General features: G+C 34.1%; 1 long non-coding RNA gene and 1 other non-coding gene across 2 annotated transcripts; one reads left to right on the plus strand and one right to left on the minus strand.

The window, feature by feature from the left end:
* The first annotated feature begins 497 nt into the window (after positions 1 to 497).
* LOC128294260 (small nucleolar RNA R71) lies at positions 498 to 604 on the plus strand. Its single transcript, XR_008284574.1, has one exon. It is a non-coding gene; the product is annotated as a small nucleolar RNA R71 (small nucleolar RNA).
* An 11,051-nt stretch (positions 605 to 11,655) lies between these two features.
* Positions 11,656 to 13,669, minus strand: LOC128293979 (uncharacterized). Its single transcript, XR_008284144.1, has 2 exons — positions 13,562 to 13,669; positions 11,656 to 11,841 (listed from the first exon to the last, which is right to left on the minus strand). It is a non-coding gene; the product is annotated as an uncharacterized LOC128293979 (long non-coding RNA).
* Positions 13,670 to 21,374: the final 7,705 nt, after the last annotated feature.

Raw genomic sequence — 21,374 nt, forward strand, 5'->3', positions numbered from 1 at the left:
CTGGAGGATGTTGTCGTCTTTGATTTCCTTGTCCGCCCCACGAGAAATTGGGGTGGTTCCTCCAACCTGCATTGTAAGTGTTATTGTATGGATTGTTTTGAGGTCGAGGATTATTACCCATGTAATTTAATTGCTCGTTATCCATGTTATGGCCATAAGGTTGGTATGCCGAATGGTTTGTTCCACCACTACTTGCTTCGCACTGCATTACTGGGTGAACCTGTGATGAATTAAGAAAACCATCAATCTTTTTATTTAAGAATTCTACCTGATTAGAGAGCATGGTGACCAAATCGACGTTATAAACACCGGCTGTTTTCGTTGGCTTTGTCCTCATGACTTGCCACTGATAGTTATTCAGTGACATTTCTTCTATAAACTCATAGGTATCTTCCGGTGTTTTATTGTTGATGGTTCCGCTAGCAGCTGCGTCAACCATTTGCCGAGTCGAAAGATTCAGACCATTGTGAAATGTTTGTACTTGGAGCCAAAGTGGTAACCCATGGTGAGGGCACCTTCTCAAAAGGTCCTTTTATCTCTCTCATGCATCGTAGAGTGTTTCTAAATCCATCTGCACAAAAGAAGAGATATCATTACGTAATTTAGCCAGTTTAGCCGACGAAAAATATTTCAGTAAAAATTTTTCAGTCATTTGTTCCCAAGTAGTAATTGACCCTCGTGGTAACGAGTTCAACCACTGTTTAGCTTTTTTCCTTAAAGAAAAAAGGAATAACCGAAGACGAATGGCATCATCAGAAACGCCATTGATTTTAAATGTATCACAAAATTCCAGAAAGTTTGCTAAGTGAGCGTTGGGATCTTCATCCTGCAAACCATCAAACTGAACAAATTTTTGTATCATCTGAATAGTGTTAGGTTTTAATTCAAAAGTATTTGCAGCTATAGCAGGTCTAACTATGCTAGATTCAATTCTTGATAAAGAAGGTTTAGCATAATCATACATAGTGCATGGAGCAGGATTTTGATTAACCGCAATTGCAGGAGGTAGATGATTACCTTGGTTTTCAGCCATCTCTTCGGTTGGGGATTGAGTATCGTCTTCTTGCTCATTCTCTGTGTATCTTAAGCTTCGCCTTATTTCTCTTTGGTTTCTATGAACTGTGGGATCGATTTCTTCGTCAAAAATTAGTGACCCTGACAAGTTTCTTCTAGTTATAAACTATCAAAACCTGCCAAGAGAAAGAAAGAGTAGATTAATAAATAATAATAATAAAAAAATTAAATTAAATTTCAAGAAAAATAAATGACTAAAGTAATAAAAATTGAGCGTTCCTAATATCTTAGTTCCCCGGCAACGGCGCCAAAAACTTGATCGCGTGATTTCGTGATAGGTTTTAAATATTTATAATTACTCGTTCTTGAACTAACTATTATCGCGATGTAGGCAAGTGTACCTATTAAACAGTAGTATAGTTTTAGCAAGACTAGATTGTCGAACCCAAAGGAACTAAAAGTACTAGTAATGACTGTCTTTTTATTATCTAGCCTAAGAATAAAGAGGTTTTGTTTTAATTAACTAATGATCTAAACTAAGAACATACAAAGAATAGAATTAGGGAATTGCTTTTGGGAAAATCGATTGAATGAAGACAATACCTAAGGAAAAATCCACCTGGACTTTACTTGTTATTCTGGCTCCAAATCAGACGATTTATTCATTCAACTTGTTCCGTAGAGATCCCTAAGTTATGTTATTATCCCTATTCAATACTAATAACATCTAATCCTTAGATTGAATAACCGAGCCTTTTCTCTAATTAACACTCTAGGGTTGTATTAACTCGATCTATGAATCCCCTTATTAGGTTTCACCCTAATCCGGCAAAATCTTGTCACCCTATTTCTAAGCGCGCAATCAACTCCGCTTAATTATGACAAATGTACTCTTAGACAGGGTCTATTTCTCCTCTGAATAAGAGCATGTCTTCAAACAGTATCCTGTGATATCAAAACAAGAATTAAGAACACATAATTAAGAACAAGTTAAATATTTATCATACGATTCAGAAAATAATAACAAGATTCGTCTTAGGTTTCATTCCCCTTAGGTATTTAGGGGTTTTAGTTCATAACTAAATAAGAAAACATCTCAGAAGAATATAAAGAAAACCCAAAAACTCCTGAAGGGGAATTGAGGAGAGATCTTCAGTTTTGATGATGAATCCGGCTTCTAAGATGGATCAATCGGCTTCCTAGTAGTAATTCCTTAATCCCTCTTCTCTGCCTCCCTTTTTCTCCTCCTCTAGGGTGTATTTATAGGCTTTGGAATGCCTAAAAATCCTCAAAATTGGCCTTTTCCGAATTGGACTCAACTTGGACTCGGCAGGGACACGTCCATGGCACACGCCCGTGTTTGATTACTTCAGGCCATGCTTGAGCCTGCCAAATTGACACGACTGTGTGGTCTGCCCGTGTGAGGAGGTCCAGGCCGTGTTGATTGTGTACTTTGGCTCATTTTCTCCGTTTTTGGCCCTTTTCTCGTTCCTTTCGCTCTCCTATGCTCTCCTAAGTATAAAACATGAAATTAAAGCATTAGGAGCATCGAATTCACCAATTCTAATGAGAAATCATCCATAAAATGCATTAAACATGGGGCAAAAATATGTATAATTTACAGTTTTTCAATTCTTTTAAGTTCTCGAATTAGTTTCGGATTGTTTTTAATGTATGTTTTGGATCTCGTAGGTCCATAATAAGGACAATATGATTTTGTTTGATTGATTTTAATTTGGAATGAAATTTGATAATCCATGTGTTTTGAAAATGCCCTGTCTATTCACGGTAATGCCTCGTACCTTGTCCCGATCTTGGGTAGAGGTAAGGGGTGTTACATTTATGACCTATTTTAAAACTTATGCAAAATGGTCATTTTTAGGGTTTTCATGAGAAATCTCTTCACAAAAGTTGTTTATTTCACAACCATGATTCATTTTCTTCCATAAAATTTCAGAAAACATCATGAACACTCTAATGCTAAAACCCTAGACTTTCAACCATTTTTGCAAAATAGTCCTCTTATTAGAAAGTTCATGTTACAAGGGGTTCAAAAATACAAAAATCATCAAGAATAACCTTCTAAATGACTTACTTGTAAGAGATACAAATGGCTAATATTTTGAGCTCTCTAAAACCCCCTTTTTGATGCTGAAAATCGGTGAAGAAGAAGAAGATGATAAAGTGATAGCACCTTTTTTTTATTTTATTTCTATTTTGTTAAGTAAGCCACCAACACCTACCTAACCTTTGACTCTTTGAATTCCTTTTCCCTTGGCCAGCCATCACTTATATAATGGCCTAATTTTACTTTAAAGACCTCTAATTTATGATACATGACAATTTAACACCCTTAACTATCAAATTAAAACTTTTGCACTTTATGCAATTTAGTCTTTTTTCGCAATTAAGCTCACAAATGCTAAAATTATTTCACCAAATTTTTCATGCACTGATATAAACATGCTATAACTCTAAAATAATAATAAAATACTTTCTCTGACTTCAGATTGGTGGTCTCGAAACCACTGTTCCGACTAAACCCAAAATCAAGTTGTTACATGACTTGATTTGGTTTGATCATTAAGATATGTCCCTCCTGATGAATTGATCTTCATTTATGGACTTGAATAATTTGACAATATCAACATAGCCCAAAGATTTTATTTCAAGAAATTGCCAACTATAAATAGGACAAGTAGGACTTTGTCATAGTGGTGATGGAAGTGGGCAATTCCATTGGCAGATAGTTGACACTTCAAAAACTTTCCCAACATTAACAAATATTCAACTTAGATTATAATAAAAATATAAAAATTATAGTACCCGTTGTTAATTTATAACATATGAAATATAAATTTAACTATTTTTTAATAACTAATATAAATTATTTATAAAATTTAATTTGAATATGTCAATTATATTTTAATTTTTAATTTATATAAATGAGAAGAAAATTAATGATTTGACACTCAAATTAGCTTTTTGAAAAACCAAATGCTAGATTTTCTAACTTTTGGATTTGGTTTAGACAGCTGGTTTGAACCCAAAAGATGGTTGTCTAGTGGATAAAAAAAATTCGAGTTTCAAAGGGAACGTTAAATAAGCCTAAAGTAGTGTTGAACTGGTTTTGTCTGGTAGAGCAGGAATTTGAGGGCCCCTTGTCCCTGAAATTCACAATCATGGTATTCAAATTCCTCATTATTGCCGCCATGAAGACAGTTTTATTGGAAAAAACAGCGCTGTAAAGCGATGAAGAGCTCATAAATTAAATTCAACACCTGAGGACATATGCTACCATAAATTACATATATAAAGGCTAATTTATTATTTCATCAAAATCTTAGAAGCTTGTCCTCATGTTCATTTGTCTTTGGCTGGATTTGGGTCCATGGCCAAGGACATGTAAACCCATGCTCCTCGATAATAACACAGCTACCAATGCAAAAGGACCTTAATTGTGGAGCTGGCCGAGACCGTACTAGCATCTCTTAGGTGTTAGCCTCTTAGCAACCTATACATATTTGTCTGGCCGGTGAATTTAGTTGTATTTATAACTCTTTCATGAGTAGCAGAGGAGAGGGATTTTTCTAAATAAGAAGTAATAGATTTATCTAAAGTTTAAAAATCGAGATTAAGTGTCCTTGATAATAACATAAATAGTTTTTGTCAACTATATGTCCTTCATCTATCGAATATGTGTGACCCAAGACAAAAGCCCTCAAGTTTCAGATTAATCATCCAGTGGGCTGGCAATAAATAAAGAAAACGAAATAGAATTATTGGACCGTTATTTAGAATAAAAAAGATGTTGTTTTAAGAAAAACTTAATACTCGAATTGAAGTATTTAAATATAAGTTTAAAAATCGTGGTTATTTGAAATCGAATTGAATTTTATTTTTATTTAATATATAATTTATTTAAATTTTTATGATATAGAAGCAAATATTTTATATTTAAAATAGTAAAAATATTTTGAAAATTCTTAAACATTTATTTATTTTTAGAAATATTTGTGAAAATTGTTTTAAAATTTTGTCAAATAATACTCAAAAGACATAAAGCAAAGCTCATTTTGTCAAAATGAGTCTAAAATCCTAAACAAAAAATTAATATGAAAAATCCAATAACTGAATTGAATCAAATTATAATGGGTGATTCAAAAAATCCAAAAAACCCGACCAAACGGAACTGATATCACCCCTAGTTAAAGGCGGTGAGGTGTTAATTGTATTAGAGAAGTTTAATAGAATTAAATTAACCCCAATGGCTTAGTGAACCCTACCATGTCATAACAAATCTATATCTATAATAGTATTTAAAGGTTTGACTGGGTTGATGCCATCCTCAATTAGATTCCAATTCAATTGTGAAATTATTCAAAAATTAATATGGAAAACTTGATAACTGAAACGAATTATATTGGATGGTTTAAAAAGTCCAAAAAACCCGAGTGAACTCGATCGATATCACCTTTAATCAAAGGCTGATGAGGCATCAATTGCGTTAAAGAAATTTTATAGAATTAAATTAGCCTCAATGGGCATAGTGAACCCTACCATGTCATAACAAATATATATACTATTATTTAAAGTTTTGACTGAGTTGATGTCACTCTCAATCAAATTCTAATTCAATTGTGAAATTATCAAAAGCCTAATATTTTTATAAAAGAAACAAATATAATTTTAAAGGTTTTCCTTTTTTTTTTTACTCACAATTTAGAAAAAAATTACAACCAAATAATAGGATTTGGACTCAAGATCTTAAAATCTTATTTTCCTTAACTTTGCAATTTCAACCAAAGTGACATTTAATATTCATAAAAAATTTTATAAATCTAATACGTAAATATTTCATTCATATCATAAATATGTAGGGATGGCAATGGAGTGAGGTGAGAGTGTGTCACATCCTAAAAATCGGATTAATGAAGTGTGAGAGTGGTCATGCTTTGTTTTTGTGTTAAAAGTTGTGAAATTCTATCAAGAAATTAATTTGTTGTAGTGGTTAAGTGTTAGTTGAGCGTGCTTAAGGTCTTGTGATCAAAACCTTTACTGTAAATTTCTTTTTTCCAAAATTTCCACATTGCGTTGCTTTATTCCATCCTTATTCCCAAGTTGTTTTTTATTCTTTTATTAGTTTTTTTTCCTCTCTCTTTCTTTGTTTTTCCAACCACCATTTGCTAGCTCCTATTGTTATTTTATTTCTATTTTTCTTTGGTTGGTTTCATTTGTTTTTAGTGACGTTCAACACTTTGTTCTTTTCCTTTTTCTCTTGTGATTTCGATCATTATTGAGGTGAAACTTGGCAAGGTGGTTAGTTCTCCGACAACCTAAGATCGTTATTAGGCTGCTGTTTCTTGAAGGTTTTGGATTTCGCGCGGTAGTACTCACATTAAAATTTGTCAAGGTTGTGTATAGAAAAACTCGAAAAATAGCTAATGACAGAAAGCCAAAAACTAAACTATCGATGCCATATGGTCATGTGCTAGGCTATGTAGTAGGCCATGTGTCATACATGGTTTGGGCTATTTGGATCGTGTGGGCACACGATCTAACCTTTTGGGTTGTGTGGGCCACATGGGCCTGTAGGCATTTTCTAAAAATTCTTGTTTTGGTCTGTTTTGTTTCAATACTTGTATTTAGCCTTTTTGTAAGGTTCGTACCACTTAATTAAGACCTGAAAACAAGGTATCAGTGAATATGCTTTTTTGTTGATGTGTTTAGAGTATTTGTAATATATATTTGCATGTTATGATACTAGTAGTTATGGTGGTATGTTTTGGTTTGCTATGTCTGTATAAGTTTGTATAATGTATGATTTTGTTAATTATTATTTCTGAATCTATTATGTAACCATGCATGTGATTTCATGGCAAAACTGATGTGTTTCTACAAGCTTTAATAAATCTGTTTTGTAGAGCATGGACTTCCATGCCATTTATTTCTACTACTATGCGTCAGCATGTCCTACATGCTCACCATTCTAATTTTGTACATGCATTCCATGATACATTGCATGAGGTCTGGGATAATGTTGAAGGAGGAAGATTCTGTATTGGCAGTTTAATGATTTGCGTATTTAGTGGCTTGACCACATATATTTGATTTGGCAGTTTTACTGCATATTGTTAAGCCATTGTTGCCGGGAAACCCGGGATAATTTTAGTGTGTTTTGGATGGATGAGTTCGGGAGAGAAATCTATTTTGGTGTGTAGTGGAGTTGGGTAGGACGTTTCTTGAAAAGTCCGCATTATGATTTTCTGAAAAATATTGCATTGGCGTAATCATGCATACTCAATTCTATTTGACTGATCATTATGAAATTTTCTATGGTTTTCTATTTTGTATATCATAATGTGTGTAATCTCAATTTGAGTTTTAGCTATACATTGAGCTTTATAGCTCACCCTTATGTTTTATTTTTGACATTTCAAGTAATCGATAAATTAGAGTCGGGCGATGTTCAGGAGCTTGGATGGTTTTATCAATTAAACTAAAATTGGTGATTTTCGTAATTATTAGATTTAGGCTTTTGGGGGACTGTAAATTTTTTTTAGGTTTGTTTTGGTTTCCGTTTAATTTGTCAATATAGATATTTGCGAAAACGATACTGTAAAACCTCGCGGGAAAAAAAATTAAAATTCAATGTTTCTAAATTTAAAATTTGGAAGTTTTCTTCTATAAGCTAAGTAACCCTTAAAGTGTTTTTCTGTAAATAAACAAATGGTATTAAAAAAATGTTTGTTTTAATACTTAAAATGATCTAGCCACATTAGCGCTTTCAAAACGTGCGACTTTGAATTCGAATTCTGGGTTTTAATTAAGTGTTTTCAAACTTTGGGTTTTTTTTTCTAAAACGTCTATAAGAGTTTCGCCATAATTTCATGTTTTCGAAACGCGCTTTTAGCTCGATCAAAACAAAGGCTTTTTAACAAGTTAATGTGATTCCTCAACATTCAGTCATAACTTCTAGGCAGGGTTTAGAGTGTTACAGAGTGAATATTGCTAGATCCACCTCTGCTTCGCAATTGGCATGCTTTGCACCACCATCCACCTCGCTCCACTATGGATGAATAATATTGAAAACCACTACCACCTTCTTTAATGTTGGATGCATCCATCTTTATTGTAACACCCTTTACCTAGCTTAGAAGTTTAGGCCAAGTCTAGAGGCTACATCAATTCATATCAAAATAAGCCAACCTTTTACTACTAGAAATCAACAGTCGACCTGCTTGAGCCTGTGGGTTACCTGTAATCCAAACAAACAGATAAAATGAGTTTTCACTCAGTGTGTAACTTATATCCTTAATTAAACAGTAATATAACATATATGATTTCAGTTCCACTTTAGTCAGTTAATTCTCAAAATCAGATACAGAAATAGAAACAGAAGATATCTGATACAATTGCAGAATAGTTCAGATACAGATGCAGATTCCTACCCCTAATCGCTACACACCATCTCCGTCCATCCCTATACACTATATAAAATATGAAGTACCCATCCATCCCTACACATCGCATAGTGACTGCATGTCACATTTCAGAATACTTGTAGCCTAGCTGCCAGATCAAAATGCAATAATTCGCCAAAATTAGAAATGTACGCGGCTTAGCCACCGGATTTAATAGATATCAAATACAAGTATACAATAATACAATTTTAGATCATGCTCATGTAATGCAATCACACTAATTTATCATATCTCATAGCAAATGTATATATATCAGAATAATAGATTACTCTGTAACAAATTGTTAGATAACACTTTTAATGTCTATTTTAGATCTCACAGGCCCTAAGATAGGCCTACGTTTGAATAGAACGATGATTATGGCCATAGGGAAAAATCTTAATTTTTGGCCCACATGCCCGTGTAGATTCACACGGCCTAGGTGGCTGGCCCATAGTCCATACGGCCTGGAAGATGCCTGTGTGCCCATCTCATTACCACACACGGCCTGCTACACCATCTGACACATAGCCATGTGTCCCAAAATAATGAGTTACACAGTCTAGCTACAGACCAACACATATTTGTGTGATTTTTGATCCACAATTTACCTCACATGGCTTGGACACACACCTGTGTACCTGGTTCATGTGACCCAAATTGGCAAATAGTGAGTTACATGGCCTGACACACTGCCGTGTGGCTTACACGACCTACCACACAGTTTGGCACACGACCGTGTGGCATCGAGAGCCATGTTTTTCGGTATTAAAAATTCATAGAAAATTGTGTTTTCGTTACACACTTTATACGGATTCAACACAGAAGCAACAAGAGTGATTCCAAAGCCTAAAAATGACAACCAAAGGTTTAATCAACTACTTAAACGAAACAATTCGCACAAGAACAACAATCAACCCAACATGTTGTGAACTTCAATGCAAACCCCCATAACAACTAACACTTACCAATGAATCAACAACAATTACTCAAATTTAGACTACTGGAAGAATATTTTCCACAAGACCTTTTCCTAACAAAACCCCAATCGCACAATTAACGAAAATTCAAACAAACAACAGTAATTTCTAACTTCGAAAAACAACAACGAAATTTTGCAAAAACAAAAGAAAATTACGACAGAACTTACGCAACAACCTTTCAAACGACGCAACGAACAATGTAGAATTCTCAATTAAAGTCAATAACAGTTTATAAAAGCAAGCAAAAAGAAAAAGAAAGAAAGGTGAAAGAAGAAAGAAAGAAGAAAAGAACAAGAAGAACAAAAGAAGAAGAAGAAAAAGAAAAAGTTAAAGAACATCGGTTTTAAAACAACAAAAACTAATAGGCTTTTATCAAGTAGCATAAAAATATTTCCTTAAAGCATGCGTAGAGACTCGAACACAGAACTAAAAAGTATACTAAAGCTCAACCATTGAGCCAACAAGCTCATTCTTAACCCAAATTAATGCCGAAATAGACTTAAGTCAAATGTTCAACGCTAAAGGTCAAGTCAAACAAAGCAACACAAGTATGGTTTGAACCTCTAACCTATAACATACAAACAGATCACTTAGCCACAAATATAGAGACTTAATTATGTTAAAATTTAACAAACAACCCTCAAATTTTTAGGGCATTACATTTACCCCACCCCACTCTGCTTCAATTTAATTTTTGCTACTCATCTTTAATATTTTCAATCTTTTTAAAGTCAAATAAATATTTAAACATAAAATATATGGATTTTTCTATATTACATTATTATATATTTACCCTTTTAATAGTCTATATATACAAAGATAAAATGATAATTTCATATAGTGGAGCGGGTCAGGATGAGACAACCAATTACCATAATTGCTTCATACTTACTATCAAAAGAAAAAAAAATCATACCATCTCGCCCCCACATCCAGTTTTCAAAAAATAAAAAATCAATTCCAAATAAAACGAATCAATTATCTATTTAATTGAACAGTTCGAATTTTGCCATCCTATAAATATTCCATAATCTTGGTGACATTAAGCACGTGGATTCCTTTTGGGTTCGTATTAAAACTATTATGCATCCAATGGTAAAGTCCATTAAGATCAATTTCCTTTGACGTGTTATTTGATTGTCGTTCTAACTTACATGCTTTACCTACAAATTCTAATGTACGCTCAATATCAACTAAATGGTTGGTAAAGTTTGAACTTGTTAACAAAAATTTTTTCCTTCAAATGGACCTCAGCACTTTAACAGGCCCAAGCTTCTCTGATGAAATAAGTTGGTAACTCAAAAAATTTGAAATATAAAACATATTAGGACAAGGAGATAATTTTGCAATATTTTTCTTGGTGCAAGTAATTGAATTACACTTGGGAGACGGGTAGCTATGGATTATTTTTTCTAAAAAGTAACGTGTGGTTGAAGGTTTAATGAAAGTTAGATGGAAGCTATTTTGAGTTTTGACATGAATTAAAAGGGTTATCGTAGTTTTTAAGAACCAAATACCACTCATTAACTACCACAATAAAACGTTGTTTCTTTTTCTTTTTAACTTGAATTTTACTAAGTCAAGTATTGGAAAAAAGCATCTCCATTGAGAAAAGAAGGGAATAATCTTAGTCTTTGTCCTTATCTTAAGATTGGATATTAATCATTGAGGATATAAATTAAACCTAGTAAAAACATACATCACCTATAGATAACACTTGGCTTATCATAGTTTTAATTCTTTAAATGGGTGATTAACATTCTAGACTTGGCCAATGACATAAGATCAGATGCCATCAAATACATTTGATATGAAGTCATTACTACAAGCATGAGCAGCTTGAAGACTGAGCCAGTAGCACAATAATAGAGTTCATATTATATATGATAATTTTGCTAGAAGCCGTCAAGAAAATTATTGTTTTTACTAACTGTAACACCCCAAACCCGGCCTGGTAGTTTGGCTCGAATCTGGCGTGTCACATTGAAGTGTTTTTCGGAAACCATGTTTCCATTAAAAACCCTTCTTAGTAATTAAAAACTTGTACCCTTTTTTAAACCTTGTTAGAAAACCTCAGCTGAATATCATTCTTAACAACTTTGTAAAAAAAATCCTGGCAGTGGTGGACACTTAATTTAAAAACAATTGCGGTTACGTGATGTTTTGAACAACAGTAGTTGCTTTGGAAAACCATGTTCTAATACTAGCAATTATAAGAACAATAAATAAAATTCCAAATTTGAAATCCAGAAAATTACAACGGCTTTACAACAACCCACATAAAAACATTTAAAAGCAATAATCAAAACTATAACATAAATAGTGTGTGTGGCTTCCTCCGAGCCCCTCGTAGCCCCGATCCGTCTAAGGCTGGAAATTACCTGAAAGGTTAATAAACGGGGTGAGTTTACGAAAACTCAGTATGAAATCCCCAACTATAAAAAGGAACAGTCAGTCATATAAAAGAATTAAACGTCTGGCCCCAGCCTTACTTACAGTTTCAGTACCAATTGGGCCATAGCCCATTATAACAGACAGTACCGGATGGGCTTTAACCCATTACAGAATAAGAAACATTATCGAACTAGAATCGAATCGAATCGAATTAGGTGACGAATCGAATCGATGTCGAAATGTAATCAAAATCGAATTGGTATCAAGTAACAGAATCAAAATCAGAATGTGAATGCAATCCCAACCTAGCCTATAACCAACCGCTACACTCCACCCGTACCAGCCCTACACTCCATGTGGGAGTAGCTCAACCCACCCAAATTTCTACACTCCACAGTTGCAAAGATTGTCGCTCGGATATCGATAAGTTGAGGCAAAGCCTCCAAGACGTGGACAAGCCACTTTCAAGATTTCCTCCATCAAGATAACCCATAACCCATGCAATGATATAAATGTCATGGCATACAACATACGTAATCGAATATCGCCCATATTTGAATCAAACAACCACACCAAGTCATTCATATCACCAACATATATTCACAATCAAATTCACAACCACACAAATCCAAGTCACCACTTGCAAGAAGGGCAAAATAGTCATTTAACACCCTAGGGCAAAATGGTAATTTTTACCTCACAAGGTATCTCGGTAATTCTACCCTACAGGGGTATTTCAGTAATTCTACCCTACAAGGGTATTTCGGTATTTCTACCCTACAAGGGTATTTCGATAATTCTACCCTTCAGGGGTATTTCGGTAATTCTACCCTACAGGGGTATTTCGATATTATACAAATCAAGAGTATTTTGATAATTTCACAAATCAGAGGTATTTTGGTAATTTTACAAGTCAGGGGTATTTTAGTAATTTTACAAACCAGGGGTATTTTAGTAATTTTACAAACCAGGGGTATTTTAGTAATTTTACAAACCAGGGGTATTTTGGTAATTTTACTGATCGAGGGTATTTTGGTAATTTTGTAAACTAAGGGTAAAACAGTAATTCTGTAAATCGAGGGTAAAACGGTAATTCTATAAATCTAGGGTAAAATGGTAATTCTATAAATCGAGGGTAAAACGGTAATTCTGTAAATCGAAGGTAAAATAGTAATTCTATAAATCAAGGGTAAAACGGTAATTCTGTAAATCGAGGGTAAAAATAGTAATTCTATAAATCGAGGGTAAAACGATAATTACAGAAATCGAGGTAAAATGGTAATTCTATCTTACAGAGTATTTCAAAGAATTTTACAAATCGAGGTATTTCAAAGAATTTTGCAAACCGAGGGTATTTCGTAATTTTACAAATCGAGGATATTTGGGTAATTTTATAAATCGGGGTACTCGGGAATTTTACAAGTTGAGGGTATTTCAGAATTTGGTAAACTAAAGTATTATAAATGTGGATAACAATACGAATGGGCCTAAAGCTATTCTCACCAAATGGGCCCACACGCTCGTGTGGCCCTTTTAGCCCAAACCTAGCCACAGATATGCGATTCACCTAGCCTAGTCCAATATTTACTACACAATCAAACAACTTATCCAATTGGGCCCGTAGGCCCATTAGGCCCACATGGCCCCTTTCGACCCATCGCGGCCCGAAGTAGCCATCCAACAATAAGAGTAGTGATAAATACACACCTGATTGGAGACTAGAGTTAATCCACGCTCCGAGCACTCTTAGCCGACGCCCAACCCAAACGAGCACGCCATACAGCGAAAGGGATCAGCCAAGAAAGGTACCTTTACTCTCCTCATGGTTCTCTCTATTTAAAGCCAGCTTCGCATCCACTCTTATGTTAGCTTTTCGATGTGGGATCCCTCCATTATCAGAGTTTAAATTCAACACCAACTCTTGCCACCCCTTGTTAGCAAAATAAATGCTCTTCGCTTGCCATGAGTTTCGAACCCTGGACCTCCTTGCCACCTCTATAACGCAACCTTCCTGCCTCTTATGTGGCGCTACTTTGCCACTAGACCACAAGGCTTTTTGTGTCACAATTTCTCCAACAATATTCTTAAGGCCTACCTACTACACCCAGGGTTTGATTCACCTTAAACCAATTTTTTTTTGCTAGAGTCCAGGTTTTAAACCTAGGACTTCTCCAACACTTCTCAACACACTTAACCACTAAAATAAGCCTTCATTAGCAAAATTTACACGCACAACAAAATATTATAAGCTGCCTTCAACCGCTCCGATGCTTAAGGCCTAAAACTTCTAAGCCCAAATTTAGGGTGTTACAACTCTACCTCCCTTTAAGAAATTTCGTCCCTGAAATTTCCATCTAACAGGGTGGTCGTGTAACATCTACCCCACTACGCTACCGCTGCGCACTCTGATCCTACTATCACTATCATACTTCAACCAGAACTTGAAACATCTCATACATAGAACACTTATTCATTGAAGGCATACATATTTATCACACATATATACAATTTCTATATCCAAACATCACATTCACATAAAATAAATACCAAATTTAAATTCAAACCAATATCTAAAGAATCCACAGTATTTCAATTTCTAAACAGACAAAAGTATTCAGAAGACTTACGGATTCGGCGTTGGAGACTCGGTGTGCCACACTTTTTAAGAAAAATACTTCAAACTGAACACGTGGTTGAAAATAATTTTCTGAACTTCAACCTTCGAAAACCCAATCCACAGCCGAGTTGTTGCAACCTAGGCTCTGATACCACTAAATGTAACACCCCAAACCCGGCCTGGTAGTTTGGCTCGAATCTGGCGTGTCACATTGAAGTGTTTTTCGAAGACCATGTTTCCATTAAAACCCCTTCTTAGTAATTAAAAACTTGTACCCTTTTTTAAACCTTGTTAGAAAACCTCACCTGAATATCATTCTTAACAACTTTGTAAAAAAATCACGGCGTTATGGACACTTAATTTAAAAACAATTGCGGTTACGTGATGTTTTGAACAACGATGAGTTGCTTTGGAAAACCATGTTCTAATACTAGCAATTATAAGAACAATACATAAAATTCCAAATTTGAAATCCAGAAAATTACAACGGCTTTACAACAACCCACATAAAAACATTTAAAAGCAATAATCAAAACTATAACATAAATAGTGTGTGGCTTCCTCCGAGCCCTCGTAGCCCCGATCCGCCTAAGGTGGAAATTACCGAAGGTTAATAAACGGGGTGAGTTTACGAAAACTCAGCAGAAATCCCCAACTATAAAAAGGAACAATCCATATAAAAGAATTAAACGTCTGCCCCACCTTACTTACAGCCAAGACCAATTGGGCTTTAGCCCATTATAACAGACAAGATCGATGGGCTTTAACCCATTACGAATAAGAAACATTATCGTAACTAGAATCGTAATCGAATCGAATCGTAATTAGGTGACGTAATCGTAATCAAGATCGTGTAATAGAATCAAAATCGAATTGGTATCAAGTAATGTAATCAAAATCGAATGTGAATGCAATCCCAACCCAAATATAACCAACCGCTACACCCCACCCGTATTTCACCCTACACTCCATGTGGGAATAGCTCAACCCACCCAAATTTACACTCCACGGTTGCAAAAGATTGTCGCTCGGATATCGATAAGTTGAGGCAAAGCCTCCAAGACGTGGACAAGCCACTCTCGATTTCCTCCATCAAGATAACCCATAACCCATGCAACCGATATAAATGTCATGGCATACAACATACGTAATCGTAATATCGCCCATATTTGAATCAAACAATCCACAATCAAGTCATTCATATCACCAACATATATTCACAATCAAATTCACAACCACACAAATCCAAGTCAATCACTTGCCCACAAGGGCAAAACAGTCATTTAACACCCTAGGGCAAAATGGTAATTTTTACCTCACAAGGTATCTCGGTAATTCTACCCTACAAGGGTATTTCAGTAATTCTACCCTACAAGGGTATTTCGGTATTTCTACCCTACAAGGGTATTTCTTAATTCTACCCTTCGTGGTATTTCTAATTCTACCCTACAGGGTATTTTGATATTATACAAATCGAGAGTATTTTGATAATCTTAAATCGATTTTGCACGCTCAGAATATTTTAAATGAAACCCAAACCGCAGTATTTGGCAATATGTCAATTGAATTTTTTGAAACCTGTTTCATTAAAACCTTTAATAAAAACTTGTACCTTTTAAACTGTTAGAAAACCTAATTATTTTAACAATTTAAAAATCGTAGTGGACATTAATTTAAAAACAATCGTCTTTTTTAACAATTTTTGAAAACCAGTTTAAAAGCAATTATAAGAAAAAAAATTCAAATTTGAATCCAAAATTAAAGGTTAAACACCATAAAAACTTTAAAACAATAATCAAAACTATAAATAAAATTGCTTCTCCAGCCCTCCTCTAGTGAAATTCGAAAGTAAAGGTGAGTTCAAACTAAAATCCCAACAAAAAGAACGAAAAAAAATTAAGTCCATTTTAATTACCAATGGGCTAGCCTTATAGACACGATGGGCTTTAACCCATTAGATAAAACATTTCAATAAACAAAGAATATTGGTCATAACGGTAAATCAAAATCGATTGTAAAGAAAAAATGAGGAATAATCCAACACAAACCAACTACATCACGCTACACCATGGGATAGCTAACCACACTAATCCAATAGATTTGTCAACAATTAGAAAGCTCAGGACAACATATTCCTCCATCAGATACCCATACCCTCAAATAAATTCAGGATAAACATACAAATCCCCAATTTAAAAAACAAAAGATTAATCCCAACTTTTACATAAATTAAACCAAGCAGCACTTCAAGGAAAGCTTAACCCCAGAAAGAATTTACCTACAAGTATCAATTTACTCAGGGTTTAAATCCACAAGGGTATTTTATTACCCACAGGTATTAATCTACCCTTGATTTAATTCTACTCGGATTTGTATTAACAAACAAATTTTTAATTTCAAAATGGATTTTGGTAATTTTCAAGGGGTTTTAGAATTTTCAAACCGGGATTTTAGAATTTTACAAACCGGTATTTAGAATTTTAAAACGGTATTTTGGTAATTTCTACGGGTATTTTGGAATTTTGTAAACTAAGGAAAAAAATAAATCAGGTAAAACGAATTTATAAATCGAAAAGGAATTCTTAAACAGGAAAGAATTCAAACAGTAAAATGTAATTCATAAATGGGTAAAGGAATTAATCAGGTAAAATGAATTCATAAATTTCACAAATCGAGGGTATTTTGGTAATTTTACAAGTCGGGGTATATCTCTTGCCATGAGTTTAACTGACCCCTCCACCTCTATAAACCTTCGCTTTTGTGCGTACTTTGCCACAGACCACAAGGCTTTTGTCCAATTTCTCCAACAATATTCTAAGGCTACCTACTACACCGGTTTGATTACCTTAAACCAATTTTTTTGCTAGAGTCGGTTTAACCTAGGACTTCTCAACACTTCTCAACACATTAACCACTAAAATAGCCTTCATTAGCAAAATTTCACGACAAAAAATTTATATGCCTTCAACTGATCTTAAGGCCTAAAATTCTAACCAAATTTAGGTTACAACTCTACTCCTTTAAGAATTTGTCAAATTTCCATTAGTGGTGTGTAACCTACCCCACTCTCCACTGATCCTACTTCACTATCATACTTCAACGAATTGAAACATCTCCATGAACACTATATTGAAGGAACTATTTATCACATTTAAATTTCTATATCAAATCACATTACATAAAATAAATACCAAATTTAAATCAAACCAATATCTAAAGAATCACAGTTTCAATTTTAAATGAAAAGTATTAAATTACGATGTTGGAGACTTCCAACTTTTTAAAAAATACTAACGAACACGGGTGAAAATAATTTTAATTCAACCTTAACCAATCACGAAGTTGTTGCAACCTAGGCTCGATACTAAATGTAACACCCCAAACCGCCGTAGTTTGGCTCGAATCTGGGTCACATTGAAGTGTTTTTAACCATGTTTCCATTAAAACCCTTCTTAGTAATTAAAACTTGTACCCTTTTTAAACCTTGTTAGAAAACCTCACAATATCATTCTTAACAACTTTGTAAAAAAATCGATGGGACACTTAATTTAAAAACAATTGGTTACGTGATGTTTTGAACAAAGTTGCTTTGGAAAACCATGTTCTAATACTAGCAATTATAAGAACAATAATAAAATTCCAAATTTGAAATCCGAAAATTACAACGCTTTACAACAACCCACATAAAAACATTTAAAAGCAATAATCAAAACTATACATAAATAGTGTGTGGCTTCCTCCGGCCCTCGAGCCGATCCGCTAAGGTGGAAATTACGAAGGTTAATAACGGTGAGTTTAAAACTCGGAAATCCCCAACTATAAAAGGACGTCATATAAAAGAATTAAACGTCTGCCCATACTTATCCAATTGGGCTTAGCCCATTATAAGACACGATGGGCTTTAACCCATTCGATAAAAACATTATCGAACTAGAATCGAATCGAATCAATCGATTAGGTGGAATCGAATCATCGTAATAGAATCAAAATAATTGGTATCAAATGAATCAAAATCGAATGTGAATGCAATCCCAACCACTATAACCAACTACACCCACGCACTACACTCATGTGGAATAGCTCAACCCACCCACACACTCCACTCAGATTGTCGGATATCAAAGTTGAGGCAAAGCCTCCGACGTGGACAAGCCACTCAATTCCTCCATCAAGATAACCCATAACCATGCAAGATATAAATGTCATGGCATACAACATCGATCGAATATCGCCATATTTGAATCACACAGCAAGTCATTCATATCACAACATATATTCACAATCAAATTACAACCACAGTCAAGTCAATCATTGCCCACAAGGGAAAATCATTACACCCTAGGGCAATGGTAATTTTACCTCACAAGGTTATCCAGGTTAATCCAGGTTGTTCCAGGTTTATCCTGTTTATCCGTTTTAATTTATTAAGGTTTGATTTAGTTTATTTAACGTTTATTTAAGTTTATTTAAGTTTGATTGTTTGATTTAAGGAAAATAGGAGATAAGGAAAGATAAGAAAATAAGAAAATAAGAAATAAGGAAAAAAAGAAAATAGGAAAGATTATTAATTTAAGTTATTTAAGTTATTTAAGTTGGATTTAAGGGATTTAGTTATTGAAAATTAGAAAGGCAACTAAAGGCCGGCCTTTCCAACCATCCCATTAAAATCAGGGCTGCCCCTCCCCCAAAAAAATGTATTCTACAAAAAAGGCAAAACTTCGTTTAACACCTTTTTAGCCATTTATACATTCCTTAAAAAATTCTACGCCTGCTAAACTTGTTCCAGTTTATTTCAAATTAGCCGGTTACTAACATTTTTTGACATCATATACTAAAACTTAAATTAGAAAAATAGCTTACCTAGCAAATAGAATGTATCTTAACAATCATATCAGTTTTCTTTTTAATAACAAAAAGTTCTAATTAATAAAAAACAAAAATAACAAAACATTATTAGAATATGTGTGCTTTTAAAAAATACAGAAAAAATAACAATTTAAGACCAACCCAACCGCTTGAGTGTTTTAACTTCTAAACCTTATAAATCTTTTAACTTAAACATTAATTAAAAACGGTATTAAAATGTTTTAAATTTGAAACTAATAAAAAAAATCAATTAACAAATGTTAACCAAAAATTAAAAAAAAAAAGCCCCCAGAATAGTAAGTAGAACCCAAAAGAATAAATAACTTTACATGGCTCCTAACGGGTTAATAAAATAAAATGAACAAAAAAATGAGAAAAAAACCACCTACCCCACCGAACCCCCCCAGTCGATGAACGCCTTCCACCACCAAAGAAACCTTAAACAATCATAAATAACAATAGAAATACGAAAGATTTCAGTGATCCAGGTTATCCAGGTTATTCAGTTATCCCGTTATTCGGGTTTAAAATTTATTAAGTTGATTTAGTTTATTTAAACGTTTATTTAACGTTTATTTAACGTTTGATTGTTTGAAAAGGAAATAGGAAGATAAGAAAGATTAAGAAAATTGAAAATAAGAGATAAGAAAATTAAGGAAATAGGAAAGATTAGTTATTTAAGTTTATTTAAGGTTATTTAAGTTGGATTTAGGATTTATGTTAATTGAAAATAGAAGGCAATCAAGGCCCGGCAACCAAGTCCCATTAAAATCATGCGCCTGCCGCCTCCCACAAAGAACTGTACCCCCACCAAACCATAAGCAAAAGCTCGTTTTAACCCTTTGGCTTTAATACATCCTTAAAAATCTTACGCCCTCCAACTCCTGCTTCCAGTTTTATTCAATTAGCCGTTTCTAACATTTTTTCGTTTAACGTCACTATACAAAACTTAAATCAAAAATAGCTACCTAGCAAATACCAATGTACCTTAAATTCAATTCGGACCCTCCCTAATAAATTTAGAATTTAATTCAATAAAAACAATTAATAACAAAACATTATTAAAAAATATGTGTGGCTTTAAAAATAAGGTAAAATTCTACTACCACCTTACGCAAACACGTTAATTTCACAAATCGTGGGTATTTTGGTAATTTTACAAGTCAGGGGTATTTTAGTAATTTTACAAACCAGGGCTATTTTAGTAATTTTACAAACCAGGGGTATTTTAGTAATTTTACAAACCAGGGGTATTTTGGTAATTTTACTGATCGAGGGTATTTTGGTAATTTTGTAAACTAAGGGTAAAACAGTAATTCTGTAAATCGAGGGTAAAACGGTAATTCTATAAATAGAGGGTAAAATGGTAATTCTATAAATCGAGGGTAAAACGGTAATTCTGTAAATCGAGGGTAAAATAGTAATTCTATAAATCGAGGGTAAAACGGTAATTCTGTAAATCGAGGGTAAAAATAGTAACTCTATAAATCGAGGGTAAAACGATAATTCTGTAAATCGAGGGTAAAATGGTAATTCTATCTTACAGGAGTATTTCAGTAATTTTACAAATCGAGGGTATTTTAGTAATTTTGCAAACTGAGGGTATTTCTGTAATTTTACAAATCGAGGATATTTGGGTAATTTTATAAATCGGGGGTACTCTGGGAATTTTACAAGTTGAGGGTATTTCAGTAATTTGGTAAACTAAAGTATTCTAAACAGGGATAACAATACGAATGGGCCTAAAGCCTATTCTCTACCAAATGGGCCCACACGCCGTGTGGCCCTTTTAGCCCAAACCTAGCCACAGATATGCGATTCACCTAGCCTAGTCCAATATTTACTACACAATCAAACAACTTATCCAATTGGGCCCGTAGGCCCATTAGGCCCACATGGCCCCTTTCGACCCATCGCGGCCCGAAGTAGCCATCCAACAACAAGAGTAGTGATAAATACACACCTGATTGGAGACTAGAGTTAATCCACGCTCCGAGCACTCTTAGCCGACGCCCAACCCAAACGAGCACGCCATAC

The sequence above is a fragment of the Gossypium arboreum genome, chromosome 6, assembly GCF_025698485.1.
Source record: "Gossypium arboreum isolate Shixiya-1 chromosome 6, ASM2569848v2, whole genome shotgun sequence".
NCBI lineage: Eukaryota > Viridiplantae > Streptophyta > Magnoliopsida > Malvales > Malvaceae > Gossypium > Gossypium arboreum.